At 43.1% G+C, this 17,676-nt stretch overlaps 1 non-coding gene across 1 annotated transcript; it reads right to left on the bottom strand.

Moving 5' to 3' along the window:
* Positions 1-15,818: 15,818 nt before the first annotated feature.
* On the bottom strand, positions 15,819-15,891 carry Trnar-acg (transfer RNA arginine (anticodon ACG)). The gene has a single exon. It is a non-coding gene; the product is annotated as a tRNA-Arg (tRNA).
* Positions 15,892-17,676: the final 1,785 nt, after the last annotated feature.

Genomic DNA, 17,676 nt, shown 5'->3' with positions numbered 1-17,676 from the left:
TAACCGCAGCCATGGTCTCTGAGTTGTTAGTCCATGCTGCTGCAAACGTCGTCGAACTGTTCGTGCAGATTGTTGTTGTCTTGCAAACGTCCCCATCTGTTGGCTCAGGGATCCAGACGTGGCTACACGATCCGTTACAGCCATGCGGATAAGGAGCCTGTCACCTCGAGTGCTAGTGATACGAGGCCGTTGGGATCCAGCACGGCGTTCCGTATTAGCCTCCTAAACCCACCTATTCCATATTCTGCTAACAGTCATTGGATCTCGACCAACGCGAGTAGCAATGTCGCGATACGATAAACCGCAATCGCGATAGGGTACCATCTGACCTTTATCAAAGTCGGAAACGTGATGGTACGCACTTCTCCTCCTTACACGAGGCATCACAACATTTCACCAGGCAACATCAGTCAACTGCTGTTTGTGTATGAAAATTTGGTTGGAAACTTTCCTCAATCAGCACGTTGTAGGTGTCGCCACCGGCGTCAACCTTGTGTGAATTCTCTGAAAAGCTAATCATTTGCATTCGCAGCATCTTCTTCCTGTCGGTTAAATTTCGCGGCTGTAGCACGTCATCTTCGTGCTGTAGCAATTTTAGTGGCCAGTAGTGTAGATATCCACGGTGTAGCGGAGTAGCTTAAATCACTTAATAAAGGCAAGGTCTCCAGCCCATATTGTATACCATTCAGGTTCCTTTCAGAGTATGCTGATACAATAACTTCGTATTAAGCAACTGCTCGCTCACAGAAAGATCCGCGCCTAAAGTCACATCAATACCCAAAAAGTGAAATGGAAGTAAACCGCTGAATTACAGGCCCATATCACTAACGCCGATTTGCAGTAGGGTTTTGGAATATGTACTGTATTCGAACATTATGAAGTACCTCAAAAAGATTTATTGACACGTAGTCAGCACGGATTCAGAAAATATCGTTCTTGTGAAACATAACTAGCTCTTTATTCTCATGAAGTAATGAGTGCTATCGACAGGTGGTGTCAAATTTATTCCATATTTTTAGTTTTTCAGAGGGCTTTCGACACTGTTCCTCACAAGCGTATTCTAACCAAACTGCGTGCCTATGGAATATCGCCTCAGTTGTGCGGCTGGACTCCTGTCAGAAAGGTCAAAGTTCGTAGAAATAGACGGTAAGGCATCGAGTAAAATAGAAGTAATATCCGGCGTTTCCCAAGGAAGTGTTATAGGCCCTCTATTGCTCATGATCTATATTAACAACATAGGAGACAAACTGAGTACCCTTCTTAGACTGTTGCATATGATGCTGTCATTTACCGTCTTGTAAAGTCATCAGATGACCAAAACGAATTGGATGGTTCAAATGGCTCTGAGCACTATGGGACTCAAATTCTGAGGTCATTAGTCCCCTAGAACGTAGAACTAGTTAAACCTAACTCACCTAAGGACATCACACACATTCATGCCCGAGGCAGGATTCGAACCTGCGACCGTAGCGGTGTCGCGGTTCCAGGCTGCAACGCCTAGAACCTCACGGCCACTTCGGCCGGCAAAAAGAATTGGAAAATATGGTAGATAAGATACCTGCATGGTGCGTAATGTGGTAATTGATCCTGAATAAAGAAAAGTGTGAAGTTATTCACATTAGTACTAAAAGAAATACGCTGAATTTCGATTGCGCGACAAGTCACACAAACCTGAAGGCCGTAAATTCAATTAAATATTTAGGGATTACAATTATAAATAACGTAACTTGGAACGATCATATAGATAATGTTGTGGGTAGAGCAAAGCAAAGGCTGCGATTCATTGGCAGAACACTTAAAACGTGCACCAGGTATACTAAAGTGACTGCTTACACCACGCTTGTGGTATTCTGGAGTATTGTTGTGCGGTGTTGGATCCGCATCAGGTGGGACTGACGGATGACATCGAAAAAGTTCAAAGAAGGGCGGCTCGTTTTGTATTATCGCGAAATAGGGGAGATAGTGCCACAGACATGATACGTGTATTGGAGTGGCAATCATTAAAACAAAGGCGTTTTTCTTTGCGACGGGATCTTCTCATGAAATTTGAATCACCAGTTTTCTCCTCCGATTGCGAAAACATTTTGTTGGCACCATCTTACATAGGGAAAAATGATCATCACGATAAAATAAAAGAAATCAGGGCTCGCACAGAAAAATTTAAGTGCTCGTTTTTCCCGCGCGCTGTTCGAGAATAGAACGGTAGAGAGACAGCTTGAACGTAGTCCATTGAACTGTCTGCCAGGCACTTTATTGCGAATAGCAGAGTAATCACGTAGACGTAGATGTAAATAAGAACTACACTGCAGTCTTCTTTACTTTGCCTGTTAGTGTAGTGATGACAGTGTCCTGCGAAGTATGACAACAAACAAGCCGAGGAGCTGCAGCAGACATGTCGCTGCCGTACTGCAGCGCTTTTGTCGCAGCTCGAATTACACGGAACCCCATGGCAAGAAAAACAAGATTCACTGCGTGACCCAAGGGCTAGCTGTCCGGCTCGTGATGCCGACAATTAACGGACAATAGACGCGCTTTTTTGTCTTTCACATCGTCCGCATACAAACAAGAGGAAACTCTATACAGAAGGAAACCGGCCTGCTTTAAGGAGGTGCCATATTTACTGTTGAGGAGAGAAAACATTGACTCTGAACTTACAAAATGTTGTTGAAAGCTGGTGAGAAGCAATCGCTAAAACGAATTTCTGAATACTGTTTGTACTCTTGGCTCCCCTTTTTTCTTTCCTAATCCATATGATTCTGTGCTACGGTTTATTAATGTAGACGGTGGAAAAGTTCGTGAGAAGACCCTTAAACTCCAGTAAAAGACCACTCCTTTCTGGGGGGCTTTGCGGACTATGAAATTTGAGGGATTTTAAAAACGTATTTTTAGAACATCCACCTGACTCAACAGACTTGCCATCGTCTCCTTGCTACGCCTGAAGAAACTGGCGACTGGCAAAGGTTTTGAGTGTAGAGAGAGGTTAGTTCAGCCATAGATGCGTGTTTTGAAGACCTTTAGAATCGCGCGTCAGGTACGATACCCACTTAGTATAAAACATTCGACAAAGCGTACTGATCTAAAGTGGTGTTTTGTGGACAGGTTAGTGCAATCGTTACCTAAACAAGAACACAGTCTTATTTTACCAAGCACATTAATTTTCTCCTTGTTTTCCTGCAAGGAGGTCATCGGCTTTGCCCCAATGGTAACAGCGGTTCCTGTCAGATCAACGAAGTTAAGCGCTGTCGGGCTTGGCTAGCACTTGGTTGGGTGACCGTCAGGGTCTGCCGAGATCTGCTGGCGAACGGGGTACACTCAGTCGTTGAAAGGCCACCTGAGGAGCTACGTGTTTGAGAAGTAGCGGCTTCGATCACGAATACTCACAACGGCCGGGAGAGCAGTGTGCTGACTGACTATATGCCCCTCCACATCCACATCCAGTGCCGCCTATTGGTTGAGGAGGAGACGGCGGTCGGGCGGTACCGATAGGCCTTTGGTGGCATGTTAGGATGGAGTTTAGTTTAGTTTCCTGTACAAATAATATTCCACACAGTTGAGACCATTGTTCAGGATGTTCAACTTTCACTATCCAGTAATGAGCATAACGTTACCTCGAGGTACTTAATATACATGTTGTGCACAGCCACACGTAAACCGTAGTTCGATGACTGTTTGGGTGCATCTCACTTGCAGCTCAGTCCGCCCGTCTCTCACTGTGACAATCGACCCTGCTGCCCAACTCCAACACCATGAAGGCGGCACAGGACTAACGTTAAATTGTCATGGAGTGTACTACACGCTTGGATGTAAAGATGATTAAGATTTCAGCCCAACCACGAAATAGGCAGGAGTAACGCCATATACATTCTGTATTATAAGGAAAGATTATGCAGCGAGTTTCTCATTCAGGATTCTTATATAAGTGTTGCTCGTTTGTGAGAAGAACACAGTTTTAATGGGCTGCAATGTATCTAAATTACAACAACAAAAATAAATTACAAACACTGTTGTGAAATCTAGCGACCCATGCTACTGAGGTACACACATATTTTTAAAATTTTATTCCTAGTTGTTGTTTTGCCAGCAACTGTAGTGTATTTCTTAGAATAAAATTCAGTCCTCAGTTCCATAGCTATTTTTATTTCGATTTACTTGTTTCAAAAAATTAATTTGTTGTCTTCAGAAGGCTACAAAATTAGGGATATTATAAATCATTGGACATTGGCCGTACAATTATGTAAATTATAATAAGTGTGTTACAGGAAGTTACATAGTATCTCTAGTAAACGTCAATATCTTCTTCACAGAAACATTATGCCATGACCCTGGTACCATATCCCTAACTGTACATACTGTATTGTATGATTATTGTAAAAAGAGACTGACAGTCAACAATTTACAGTAAATAAATCACATCTACGTACATGTCAAGCTGATGTCTCAGCAGCAAGGAACATATAAAAAGGATAAGTAAGGTATACAAGGAAGTTAAATATAATACATATGAAAACATGGCACGAAGTTCTAATACGTAAAAGGAATGGGCTAATTATCACATTTTATAAGAGCTACCACCATTGTACTGAAAGGAGTATGAACTAATAGATAGTGTCGGAATTTCCATGCGGCTTTTAGCGGTTGATGCTGTAGTATACAGAGAAGTTTCAGCATTAGAAAATTGCAGCGAAATGCAGGAAGATCTGCAGCGGACAGGCACTTGGTGCAGGGAGTGGCAACTGACCCTTAACGTAGACAAATGTAATGTATTGCGAATACATAGAAAGAAGCATCCTTTATTGTATGATTATATGGTAGCGGAACAAACACTGGTACCAGTTACTTCTGTAAAATATCTGGGAGTATGCGTACGGAACGATCTGAAGTGGAATGATCATATAAAATTAACTGTTGGTAAGGCGGGTGAGATTCATTGGGAGAGTCCTTAGAAAATGTAGACCATCAACAAAGGAAGTGGCTTACAAAACACTCGTTCGACCTATAATTGACTATTGCTCATCAGTGTGGGACTCCTACGAGGTCGGGTTGACAGAGGAGATAGAGAAGATCCAAAGAAGAGCGGCGCGTTTCGTGACAGGGTTATTTGGCTAGCGTGATAGCGTTACGGAGATGTTTAACAAACTCAAGTGGCAGACTGTGCAAGAGAGGCGCTCTGGATCGCGGTGTAGCTTGCTGTCCAGGTTTTGAGAGGGTGCTTTTCTGGATGAGGTATCGAATATATTGCTTCCCCCCACTTATCCCTCCCGAGAAGATCACGAATGTAAAATCAGAGAGATTCGAGCGCGCACGGAGGCTTTCCGGCAGTTGAACTTCTCGCGAACCATACGCGACTGGAACAGGAATGGGAGGTAATGACAGTGGCATGTAAAATGCCCTCCGCCACACACCGTTGGGTGGCTTGCGGAGTAAAAACGTAGATGTAGATGAATGACGTGAAATCTTGTAGAGAGTTCATGAACTGCTCCCATCTTAAAATCAAATTTACGTATGAAATAGAAGATCAACACAACAAACTTAGCTTTCTGGACCGGAAACTGCGTTTAGTGCACAGTAAAATCAACTTTAATCTTTATAGAAAACCCGCCGAATCAGGTAACATCATTTATGATTCTTCTTGTCACCCCTTTCAGTATACATCGGCGTCCTTTCAGCCCGTTACCGACGGTGTTATTGAGGGGCCCCTAACTCCTTGTGCTACTGCTAATGAACTTGATAACTTAAAGTAGCCTATATAGCCGCCAAAAATGGATAACAACCAAGCCTCGTACAAAAAATTTATAAAAATAAAACCAAGAATACCATAAACTGCTCTACACTCCTCCTCACCAGGTTACTCTTTACACATAATGAGAAACCTCCAACTGAAAAATATCTTAAATCTGGGTATATAAAATACTTGTAATATATGTCTCATTGTTTGTATGGGACAGACAGGGAGGGCATTTAAGACCCGATTTCCTGAGCACACTCTCAACGAAGTCGGTGAGAATTCATGCAGGTCAACTTTTGCTGAACATCTCAAAACCGAGAAACATACTCTTCCTCCTCCATTGTGGTTTAAGATGGAAATTTTCAGGCAGTTGACAAGGGGCTACAAAATGAACCTTATAAAAGAATTTGAAATAAGTAAATATTCCTACCTAAATCCGAAAGATTTGTTGAATGACCAGCTTGCATTGAAAAAGAGACACAATTTTGATTCTATGACACCTCTTATAAGACGTGAAAATGAGCCCATTCCTTTTAGATATTAGAATTATGTGCCATGTTTTTCAAATGTGTTATATACAGGGTGTTACAAAAAGGTACGGCCAAACTTTCAGGAAACATTTCTCACACACACAGAAAGAAAATATGTTAGGTGGACATGTGTCCTGAAACGCTTACTTTCCATGTTAGAGACCATTTTATTATTTCTTTTCAAATCACATTAATCATGGAATGGAAACACACAGCAACAGAACATACCAGCGTGACTTCAAACACTTTGTTACAGGAAATGTTCAAAATGTCCTCCGTTAGCGAGGATAAATGCATCCACCCTCCGTCGCATGGAATCCCTGGTGCGCTGATGCAGTCCTGGAGAATGGCGTATTGTATCACAGCCGTCCACAATACGAGCACGAAGAGTCTCTACATTTGGTACCGGGGTTGCGTAGACAAGAGCTTTCAAATGCCCCCATAAATGAAAGTCAAGAGGCTTGAGGACAGGAGAGCGTGGAGGCCATGGAATTGGTCCGCCTCTACCAATCCATCAGTCACCGAATCTATTGTTGAGAAGCGTACGAACACTTCGGTTGAAATGTGTAGGAGCTCCATCGTGCATGAACCACATGTTGTGTCGTACTTGTAAAGGCACATGTTCTAGCAGCACAGGTAGAGTATGAAATCATGATAACGTGCTCCATTGAGCGTAGGTGGAAGAACATGGGGTCCAATCAAGACGTCACCAACAATGCCTGCCCAAACGTTCACAGAAAATCTGTGTTGGTGGCGTAATTGCACAATTGAATGCGGATTCTCGTCAGCCCATACATGTTGATTGTGAAAATTTCCAATTTGATCACGTTGGAATGAAGCCTCATCCGTAAAGAGAACATTTGCACTGAAATGAGGATTGACACATTGTTGGATGGACCATTCGCAGAAGTGTACCCGTGGAGGCCAATCAGCTGCTTATAGTGCGTGCACACGCTGTACATGGTACGGAAACAACTGGTTCTCCCGTAGCACTCAGTGACGTGGTCAACGTTACCTTGTACAGCAGCAACGTCTCTGACGCTGACATTAGGGTTATCGTCAACTGCACGAAGAATTACCTCGTCCATTGCAGGTGTCTTCGTCGTTCTAGGTCTTCTCCAGTCGTGAGTCATAGGCTGGAATGTTCCGTGCTCCCTAAGACGCCGATCAATTGCTTCGAACGTCTTCCTGTCGGGTCACCTTCGTTCTGGAAATCTGTCTCGATACAAACGTACCGCGCCACGGCTGTTGCCCCGTGCTAATCCATACATCAAATGGGCATCTGCCAACTCCGCATTTGTAAACATTGCACTGACTGCAAAACCACGTTCGTGATGAACACTAACCTGTTGATGCCACGTACTGATGTGCTTACTGCTAGTACTGTAGACCAATGAGTCGCATGTCTACACAAGCACCGAAGTCAACATCACCTTCCTTCAATTGGGCCAACTGACAGCGAATCGAGGAAGTACAGTACATACTGACTAAACTAAAATGAGCTCTAACATGGAAATTAAGCGTTTCCGGACACATGTCCACATAACATCTTTTCTTTATTTGTGTGTGAGGAATGTTTCCCGAAAGTTTGGCCGTATCTTTTTGTAACACCCTGTATAACGTCCTTACGTATCTTAGTTGTAGTTTTTATATGCTTTTATTCATGTTCCTTGATGCTAACACAACAGTTTAGCATTTACATAGATGTGGTCCAATTACTGTAATTTATCGACGTGTCAATCTCTGTTTACAATCTTCACATACAATATGTACGGTTTTGGACATGGCATGGCATCACGCTTCTGTGAAGACGATACTCGCTCTCGCTCCGTCCGAACGGGCCTAAGGCCCAACGGTACCGGCGACCGCTGTTGTCATCCTCTGCCAATAGGCGTCAGTGGATGCCGAAATGGAGGGGCATGTGGTCAGCACACCGCACTCCAGGCCGTTGTCGGTCTTCCTGACCAGAGCCGCTTATTCAGTGAATTAGCCCCTTATTTGGCCTCACAAGGGTTGGGTGCAACCTGCTTGCCAACAGCGCTCGGCAGACTCGGACGGTGACGCAGCCAAGCCGAACAGCGCTTAACGTCGGAGATCTGACAGGAACTGGAGGTGCAACCGATCGCTCACCGATAGATCTGTACCTACAGATTGGAAAATTGTGCAGATCGCACCAGTGTTTAAGAAGGGCAGTAGGAGTAATCCATCGAACTACAGACCTATATCATTGACGTCGGTTTGAAGTAGGGTTTTGGAGCATATGCTGTGTTCAAATATTATGAATCACCTCGAAGGGAACTATCTATTGATACGTAATCAGTATGGTTTCAGAAAACATTGTTCTTGTGCAACGCAGCTAGCTCTTTATTCGCACGAAGTAATGGCCGCTAACGACAGAGGATCTCAAGTTGATTCCGTGTTTCTGGATTTCCGGAGGGCTTTTGACACCGTTCCTCACAAGCGACTTCTAATCAAGCTGCGGGCCTATGGGGTATCGTCTCAGTTGTGCGACTGGATTCGTGATTTCCTATCAGGAAGGTCGCAGTTCGTAGTAATAGACGGCAAATCATCGAGTAAAACTGAAGTGATATCAGGTGTTCCCCAGGGAAGCGTCCTGGGACCTCTACTGTTCCTGATCTATATAAATGACCTGGGTGACAATCTGAGCAGTTCTCTTGGGTTGTTCGCAGATGATGTTGTAATTTACCGTCTAGTAAGGTCATCCGATGACCAGTATCAGTTGCAAAGCGATTTAGAAAAGATTGCTGTATGGTATGGCAGGTGGCAGTTGACGCTAAATAACGAAAAGTGTGAGGTGATCCACATGAGTTCCAAAAGAAATCCGTTGGAATTCGATTACTCGATAAATAGTACAATTCTCAAGGCTGTCAATTCAACTAAGTATCTGGGTGTTAAAATTACGAACAACCACAGTTGGAAAGACCACATAGATAATATTGTGGGGAAGGCCAGCCAAAAGTTGCGTTTCATTGGCAGGACACTTAGAAGATGCAACAAGTCCACTAAAGAGACAGCTTACACTACACTCGTTCGTCCTCTGTTAAAATATTGCGGCGCCGTGTGGGATCCTTACCAGGTGAGATTGACGGAGGACATCGAAAGGGTGCAAAAAGGGCAGCTCGTTTTGTATTATCACGTAATAGGGGAGAGAGTGTGGCAGATATGATACGCGAGTTGGGATGCAAGTCATTAAAGCAAAGACGTTTTTCGTCGCGGCGAGATCTATTTACCAAATTTCTGTCACCGACTTTCTCTTCCAAATGCGAAAATATTTTGTTGTGCCCAACCTACATACGTAGGAATGATCATCAAAACAAAATAAGAGAAATCAGAGCTCGAACAGAAAGGTTTAGGTGTTCGCTTTTCCCGCGCGCTGTTCATGAGTAGAATGGTAGGGAGATAGTATGATTGTGGTTCGATGAACCCTCTGCCAAGCACTTAAATGTGTATTGCAGAGCAATCATGTAGATGTAGATGTACCACGGAGGCAAGGCCATTGTCTATGAAGAACGTATTGACATCTGCTAAACCGGTACTAACAACGGAAACTCCCCATCGCGACCCCCTCAGATTTTGTGGTAAGATGACCCTGTGGATAGCCCGTCAAAATCTGAACACAGATCAAGTGTGAAAACAGGAAGAAGGCGTAGTGAACCGTGAAAAAGAGGAGCAAAACAGAAAAAATGAAAGGTCGAAGTTCAGGATGTGCAACATGGAGCGCATTTGAACAGCCACGGTGCCGTGGTTATGTGGTCGCAGTGTTGGTCTCCCAACGGTAAGATCCGTGTCTAAATCTCCCTCGCTCGGTTCCTTTTTTTTTTTCCTACAAAATTATAAACTGTCCGCCCGGTGATTGACGTGTCTATTCACTGTATTGAAATTCGCGCCTGTGCCGTGGTATAACGTCCGTTTGCAACATCGAGTTGTAAGAAAGAGACGTCCTGTTTGTTCTACACAAGTACTACGTGTTATGACTCTTGCGTTCCATTTTGGATGTTTTGAATCTTGAATCGCGTTGTTGTAACATAGTTCACACCCATTTCTATGAGAGGTCTATGCAGCATCTCGCCTGCTCTCGCTATTCATAATTTTTACTTGCGATGGTAATATATTCTTACCACATGACTCGTATTCTGTAACCAACGTATAGTATGACTAGTGCCAGGACTACAGAGGGAGAACAGACTCGTCAATGAGCGGAGGGACAGTTCTAATTCTTTGAGAAAAAAAGTGGGTCATGAGGGAGAACTGACCACAGATTTCCCCAGTCACAGTCCAAAACCGTGACAACATAACCAAGACGACAGGGCTATTCCAGCTCGCTCGATGTTGCACATCTTAAGCTTCGACCGTTCACTGGATTTTGCTTGATTTTTTTCACAGTTCTCTCTTCTCTCTTCTTTCGTTTCACCCTCTTTGGGGTACGCTGGATCAATCATTTCTTTGTGCGTTGTTCTTTTCTTAGGGCCCAGTATTTCTTCATTCATTCTGATCTTCTTCTTCTTCTCTCTTCTTCCGAGATGAGGGGTTTGGACTTTTGTGTGGATTTGTCTTGAAACCTTATGTTTTCATCTTTAGTAATTAATTTAGCAGTTCGATCAATAAGTGAATTTTCTGAAATTTTTAATTCCACTATGTCTTTCTCAGTTTCTTTAAACCAGTTGGGCTTCGTTTTTCGGTTACGGAAGAAGTCAAAGATTTGTTTAGCTAATCTGTTGGAATTCATTCTGAGAAGATGACCATAAAAAATTATTCTCCTTTTTCGCATAGAATCTGAAAGTTTTTCAATTTTCTTGTAGAGAGTTTAATTTTTTATGTATATAATCTTATTGTCTTGAAATTTTGGCCCAATGATTTTTCTTAAAAATTTTCTTTCCTTTACCTCAAGTTTCTCCATTTGGCCTTTGAAATTCATGTTAAGTGTTTTTGCTGCATGCAGTGCTTCTGGCTTAATCACTATCTTGTAATGTGTAATTTTGGACCCCCATGAAAGGGATTTTTTGTTGTATGTATTTTTTGTTAGTTGGAAGGCCAATTCAAGTTTATTTTTTCTGGATTCCATTGCTTTGCTTTCCCCAGCATTCCAACTAATCCATTCTCAGAGATATTTGAATTCTTTTACTATTTCAATCTTCTGTTCTTGAACGTTGAGGTATTTACATGAGTGTTTGATGTTTGTCAATATCTTAGTTTTTTCAGAGGAGATGTATATCCTAAAAACATTCGGAATCGAAGGTATCTGTATCCATGTATCGTGTTTCTTGAATGGCTGTTATGAGTACGTTGTGGTTCTTTAGCGTATCTGTTAGATGTTTTAGTATTCCGGTTTTCAACAATGAGTTTGCATTGATAGTTGCTAGGTATGTTGATTGCCTATGTTGAAATTTGGATGAGATTCCAAGACACTCCGACTTGTCTTTGTGCAATGTTGCAGACTCCCCAGAATCCGAATGTCTGCTGACGTACTGGCGTACGGTGGATCGTCCACCTGGGGTAAAATAGTTAACATCACACACTTCCATGATTCATGAAAGTTATTTTGGGTGTGGCCCAAAGGCCACAAAACATACAACCAAGATTGTGAGTCCTGGAGGTAGTTCTTCCGCTCTCTCCGTCGTTGGGAATCTGAACTTCCTCTTCCGCCTTTGAGACCGTTGACCAGGTTTCACCCAGTAACGCTAGGCAGGGGCCCTTACAGGGTGCTACCATCCGGAGCCAGATGGACCCAGGTTTCTTAACGAGGTGTTACTCCTCCCCCTCCTCCTTCCTCATCACTTGCAAAATGAGGCCCCGGACTTGGGACCGGCAGTGGTGAGGTTCAGTATACCTTTTCCTGTTTTCATGCTTGATATGTGTTCTAATTTTGAAGGGGTCACTTTACCACTAGATCTGAGAGGGGGGAGGGGGGGGTGCGATGAGGAGTTTTCCTCATAAGTAGCTTTCGGTGATATATTTTCTATTCTTTACGTAAATGTATAGCCAAAGTCTGGTGATTTATAATAGCGCAAATTTTGGAGGCTTCTGAAGATGACAGATTAATTTGTTGAAACCGGTACAGCGAAATACGAAATAATAAATATCTGTGCAACTGAGGACTGAATTTTATTATGAGACACACATCTTTGCACGGTGAACTTGGAAGGATGATGAAACATGGTCAGAAGCTTACGCACTGCCTGAGTACGAGATAGACATCTCCTTATTCATTACAGCGTGTCCCTTGTATGGTCTTCGGAAGTCATGGTTTTATGCAGGACAGCGAATGCAACAAACTGCCTTCGAATCTGCTTCTTATAACACAGGATCCGTGATTTGGCTCATGGTGATCTCCACCGATAAACACCAAGACTCAGCTTATTCAGTATGAAAGGAAACCCCACTAGTGACATTTTCAGTTATATAGGCCTACATACTAAATTTTGATGTCTTGGTTTAACTATTATTAAAACCCATTGTGCTGTAACGACATATAAGTAGTTTACTTTGTGAGAAAGAACAATTTATCCTCGAGATCATTAGAGACGAAGCGTTAGTTCACCAGGGGGATGATGGCGGAAGAGAGTAATAAGGGGACCATGCCTACTCGTAATCGCCGGTTTCGTCAATATTTATGGTCAAACGCAATGCTTCGCCAGAAACAAAAGTGACACAAGTGGGGCCTCCAGATGGCCGAGCTTTTAGAAACAATAGCATATTTTTTTGGCGCTGGTCGGACGATGCACGTGCCACTTATGATAACATAGGTCCCGGCAGCGATTGGTGCATCAGAAAAAGTACAGAACAGTAATCCGAGGGTCGATGTGTCGAGTCCCTTTCCGGAAACTTTTCTTCAATTTCGAATTTTTACTTGATTTACATTGCAAATAAATCGAAATAATGCTATTTGGGTCTATATTATATTTATTAATATCCCCATAAAAGGCGTGAAAAGGAAAAGCAAAGAATATTTAAGACAGCAAATAAATTTTCAGGAAGGAAATGTAACGAGTACCCGAGAACTTCGTTTATAAAATGAGATACTGCCATTTCTTTACAGGTTATAATTTACATGAGGTGGGGTAATATTCATCGTATCGTACAAAGTACCCCCTACCATGCGGTGCCTTGCGGAGGATGTATGTACATATAGATGTGGTTGTAGAAGCAGTAACTTTCTCGGCATCTTGCACACGATATAACCGCCGCATTTTCACAATTTCATTCTTCTTTTAATTTTTCTACACAAAAACCTACTTGGTTCAAATGGCTCTGAGCACTATAGAACTTAACATCTGAGATCATCAATCCCGTAGAACTTAGAACTACTTAAACCTAACTAACCTAAAAACATCACACACATCCATGCCCGAGGCAGGATTCGAACCTGCGAAAGTAGTGGTCACGCGGTTCCAGACTGAAGCGCCTAGAACCGCTCGGCCACAGCGGCCTTACATTTATGCTTACTTTTACTTGTGTGTGTGGAATCAATGAGTAGAAGATCATATGCAACAACGAGCAAACATCAGATTACGGAAAGCGACCTCTACTTGCGATAAACACCATTGTGTTGGCATGACCGTAAAGGACAATACGGCTTCATTCACAGAATTGGTTTGACAATAGAACTCGATTCGTCTGTGTCTTGTGAAACACAACTAGCTATTTATTCTCACGATATAATGAGTGCTATCAACAGGGAACGTCAATATGATTCCATATTTTTAGACTGACACCGTTCCTATCAAGCGACTTCTAATTAATTTGCCTGCCTAAGGAGCATCGTCTCGGTTGTGTGACTGGATTCGTGATTTCCTGTCAGAAAGGTCACAGTTCGTAACAACTGGCGGAAAGCCATCGAGTCAAACAGAAATAACATCTAGCATTCCGCAAGGAAGTGCTATAGGTCCTCTGTTGTTCCTGGTCTGATTTAGGAGACAGTCTGAACAGCCCTCTTAGATTGTTTGCAAATGATGCTGTCAATTACCGTCGTAGAAAGCGATTAGATGATAAAAAAAAACTTTCGAAACGATTTATCAAGATATCAGTATGGTGCGAAAAGCGGCAATTGACTCTAAATCATGAAAAGTGTGAGTACTAAAAGGAAGGATAAAACACATGAACCAAAAGGCCGTTAACTCAACTACATACTTGGGGCTTACTATTAAACTGGAACGATCACGCAGATAAGGTTGTGGGGAAAGCAAAGCATAAGCTGCGATTTATTAGCAGAACACTTAAAAAAATGTAACACGTGTACTAAAGACAGTGTGCACACTACACTTGTCCGTCCTCTTCCGGAGTTCTGCTGTGGGCCGCTCGGGGTAGCAGCGCGGTCTCGGGCGTCTTGGCCGGCCGCGGTGGCCGAGCGGTTCTAGGCGCTTCAGTCCGGAACCGCACGACTGCTACGGCCGCAGGTTCGAATCCTGCCTTGGGCATGGATGTGTGTGATATCCTTAGGTTAGTTAGGGTTAAGTAGTTCTAAGTTCTAGGGGACTGATGACCTCCGATTTTAGTCCCATATTGCTCAGAGCCATTTGAACCATTTTTTCTGGCGTCTTGTCACGGTCCGCGCGGCTGCCGCCGTCGGAGGTTCGAATCCTCCTTCGAGCATGGGTGTGTGAGTTGTCCGTAGCGTAAGTTAGTTTAAGTTAGATTGAGCAGTGTTTCAGCTTAGAAACCGATGACCTAAGCAGTTTGGCCCCATAAGATCTTACCACAAATTTACAATTTCTGCTGTGGGATATGGGATCCTCATCAGACAGATTGGCTCTGAGCACTATGGGACTTCCCATCAGTCCCCTAGAACTTAGAACTACTTAAACCTAACTAACCTAAGGACATCACACAACACCCAGTCATCACGAGGCAGAGAAATCAGATAGACTGACGGAGGGCTTCGAAAAAGTTTACAGAAGAGCAGCTTGTCTTGCATTTTGGCGAAACAGGGGAGAGAGTGCCACGGATATGATAAACGAATTTGGGTGGTAATCATTAAAACAAAGGTGTTTTTCGCTGCGGCAGGACCTTCTCATGAAATTCAATCACCAACTTTCTACTCAGAGTGTCAAAATATTTTGTTGGCACCCACCTACATATGGAGGAATCATCATCATAAAAAAAATAATAGAAATCAGAGCTCACACAAAAAGATTTAAGTGTTCATTTTTCCAGCGCGCTGTTCGAAAGTGGAACAGTAGAGAAGTAATTAAAAAGGTGGTTCGATGAACTCTCTGCCAGGCACTTAATTTTGAATTGCAGAGTTGTTATGTAGATGCAGACGAAACTCCATGAAGGCATTGACCATATAGTGTTACTATGGAATAAATGCATTAAGGGTTACGGCAGTTACTGTTGAAATAATAAACAGTTTAATTACTTTCTTCTGTCTCTCATTTTCGTTGACTGCCCCTTATACATTTCCATTTAAAGGTACAATTTAAAATTTCGATTTGTTCTAGTTTTATCAGTTAACCAGTCACGAAAGTTCTCAGTTTCTCGTATTTTTACTGACAAGTTTTTTGAATGGACATGCTGAAGTGTAGTGCCGAAGGGAAAAAATAGAACGACCCTGCCAGGATTCGAACCTGGAATCTTCTGATCCGTAGTCAGACGCGTTATCCGTTGCGCCACAGGGCCAATCCTGTTCACTGATTTCTTGTCTCGGTTGGAGGTGTGTGAAAAGCACCCTGAATCGAAGAAAGCAACCCCCTGGACCGGTGACCACGTGCGGCCATTTATCTGACGAGCTGTTGCAGGGAACGGCGTTGGTGGAGAGGCGGCTGCGGGCTGCGGGTCGCGTGCCGCCAAATGAGACCAGCTGGGTCACGTGACCCGCCATGCGGGACGGGACGGGAAAGCCTCTGCTCTGGACGGCTGGGGGCAGGGACCCGCGACTACCTCGCCGAACCTGGGGCGTACGTCACAGCACCTCAAATGTGGACCCTGCGACTATGTTTGCCGTATTTTGGAACCCGAAAAAGAGTACACTTTCCATATGGGAGACCGGGGCTAGTTTTTACTTTACGATTTTTCTATCTTTTCCTATAGTTCTTTCCGCTTATATGATCGATGCTGCAGATAGTGGTATCCCTTGGCTATTTACTAGTGATGAAAATATAACTTACAAGGGAACCTCTCCATCGCACCCCCCTCTGATTTAGTTATAAGTTGGCACAGTGGATATGCCTTGAAAAACTGAACACAGATCAATCGAGAAAACAGAAAGAAGTTGTGTGGAACTATGAAAAAAATTAGTACAATATACAAACTGAGTAGTCCATTCGAAGATAGGCAACATCAAGGACAGTGAGAGTCTAGGAGCACCGTGGTCCCGTGGTTAGCGAGAGCAGCTACGGTCATCGGTTCAAGTCTTCCCTCGAGTGAAAAGTTTAATTTTTTTATTTTCAGTTTATGTGACAAGCTCTTATGTTTTCATCACTTTTTTGGGAGTGATTGTCACATCCACAAGAAAACCTAAATCGGGCAAGGTAGAAGAATCTTTTTACCCATTGGCCAAGTGTACAAGTTAGGTGGGCCGACAACATATTCCTGTCATGTGACGCACATGCAATCACCAGTGTCGTATAGAATATATCAGACGTCCTTTCCTGTGGAGGGATCGGTTGACCTATGACCTTGCGATCAAATGTTTTCGGTTCCCATTGGAGAGGCACCTCCTTTCGTCTACTAATCGCACGGTTTTGCGGTGCGGTCGCAAAACACAGACACTGAACTTGTTACAGTGAACAGAGACGTCAATGAACGAACGGACAGATCATAACTTTGCGAAAATAAAGAAAGTAAAATTTTCAGTCGGGGGAGGACTCAAACCAAGGATTTGTCGTTCCGCAGCTACTCACGGTAACCACGGGCCCCCGACGCTCCTGCGCTCACGTTCTCCTTGATGTTGCCTATGTTGGCATGGACTACTCATTTTGTATATTTTATTAATTTTTTTCATAGTTCCACACAACTTCTTCCTGTTTTCTCGATTGATCTGTGTTCAGTTTTTCAAGGCCTATCCACTGTGCCAGCTTATAACTAAATCTGAGGGGGGTGCGATGGGGAGGTTCCCTTGTTAGAATTCCATGCTGAATCCGAAAAAAGAAGTTTACTAAAACATTACATCTACGCCAGTTTACCCCACATGCGGGACAAGTTGGCACACGTGCTGGGGAAGTTGGAATTTGTTAACAGGTTCTGAGGAATAAACACAAGTTAGTAACTAAGACACTTTTATATCAATACAATATGAAGGACAAATGGTGTGGACACTTTCTTACTTTCAGATCTTTCATTTGCTAGTACATTTTGTATTACTTTCTGTCAAAATGGCAACAATATTAAAATATAATTAAGTCAGTAAATGGACGTAGAAAGGCTACATGATAATAAAATAAAAAATAGCAACGAAATTATAGA

Source organism: Schistocerca gregaria, chromosome 2 (genome assembly GCF_023897955.1).
Source record: "Schistocerca gregaria isolate iqSchGreg1 chromosome 2, iqSchGreg1.2, whole genome shotgun sequence".
In the NCBI taxonomy this organism is placed as follows: Eukaryota; Metazoa; Arthropoda; class Insecta; order Orthoptera; family Acrididae; genus Schistocerca; species Schistocerca gregaria.
Note: the sequence above shows the minus strand (reverse complement) of the source record. Positions and strands in the feature narration are given on the sequence as shown.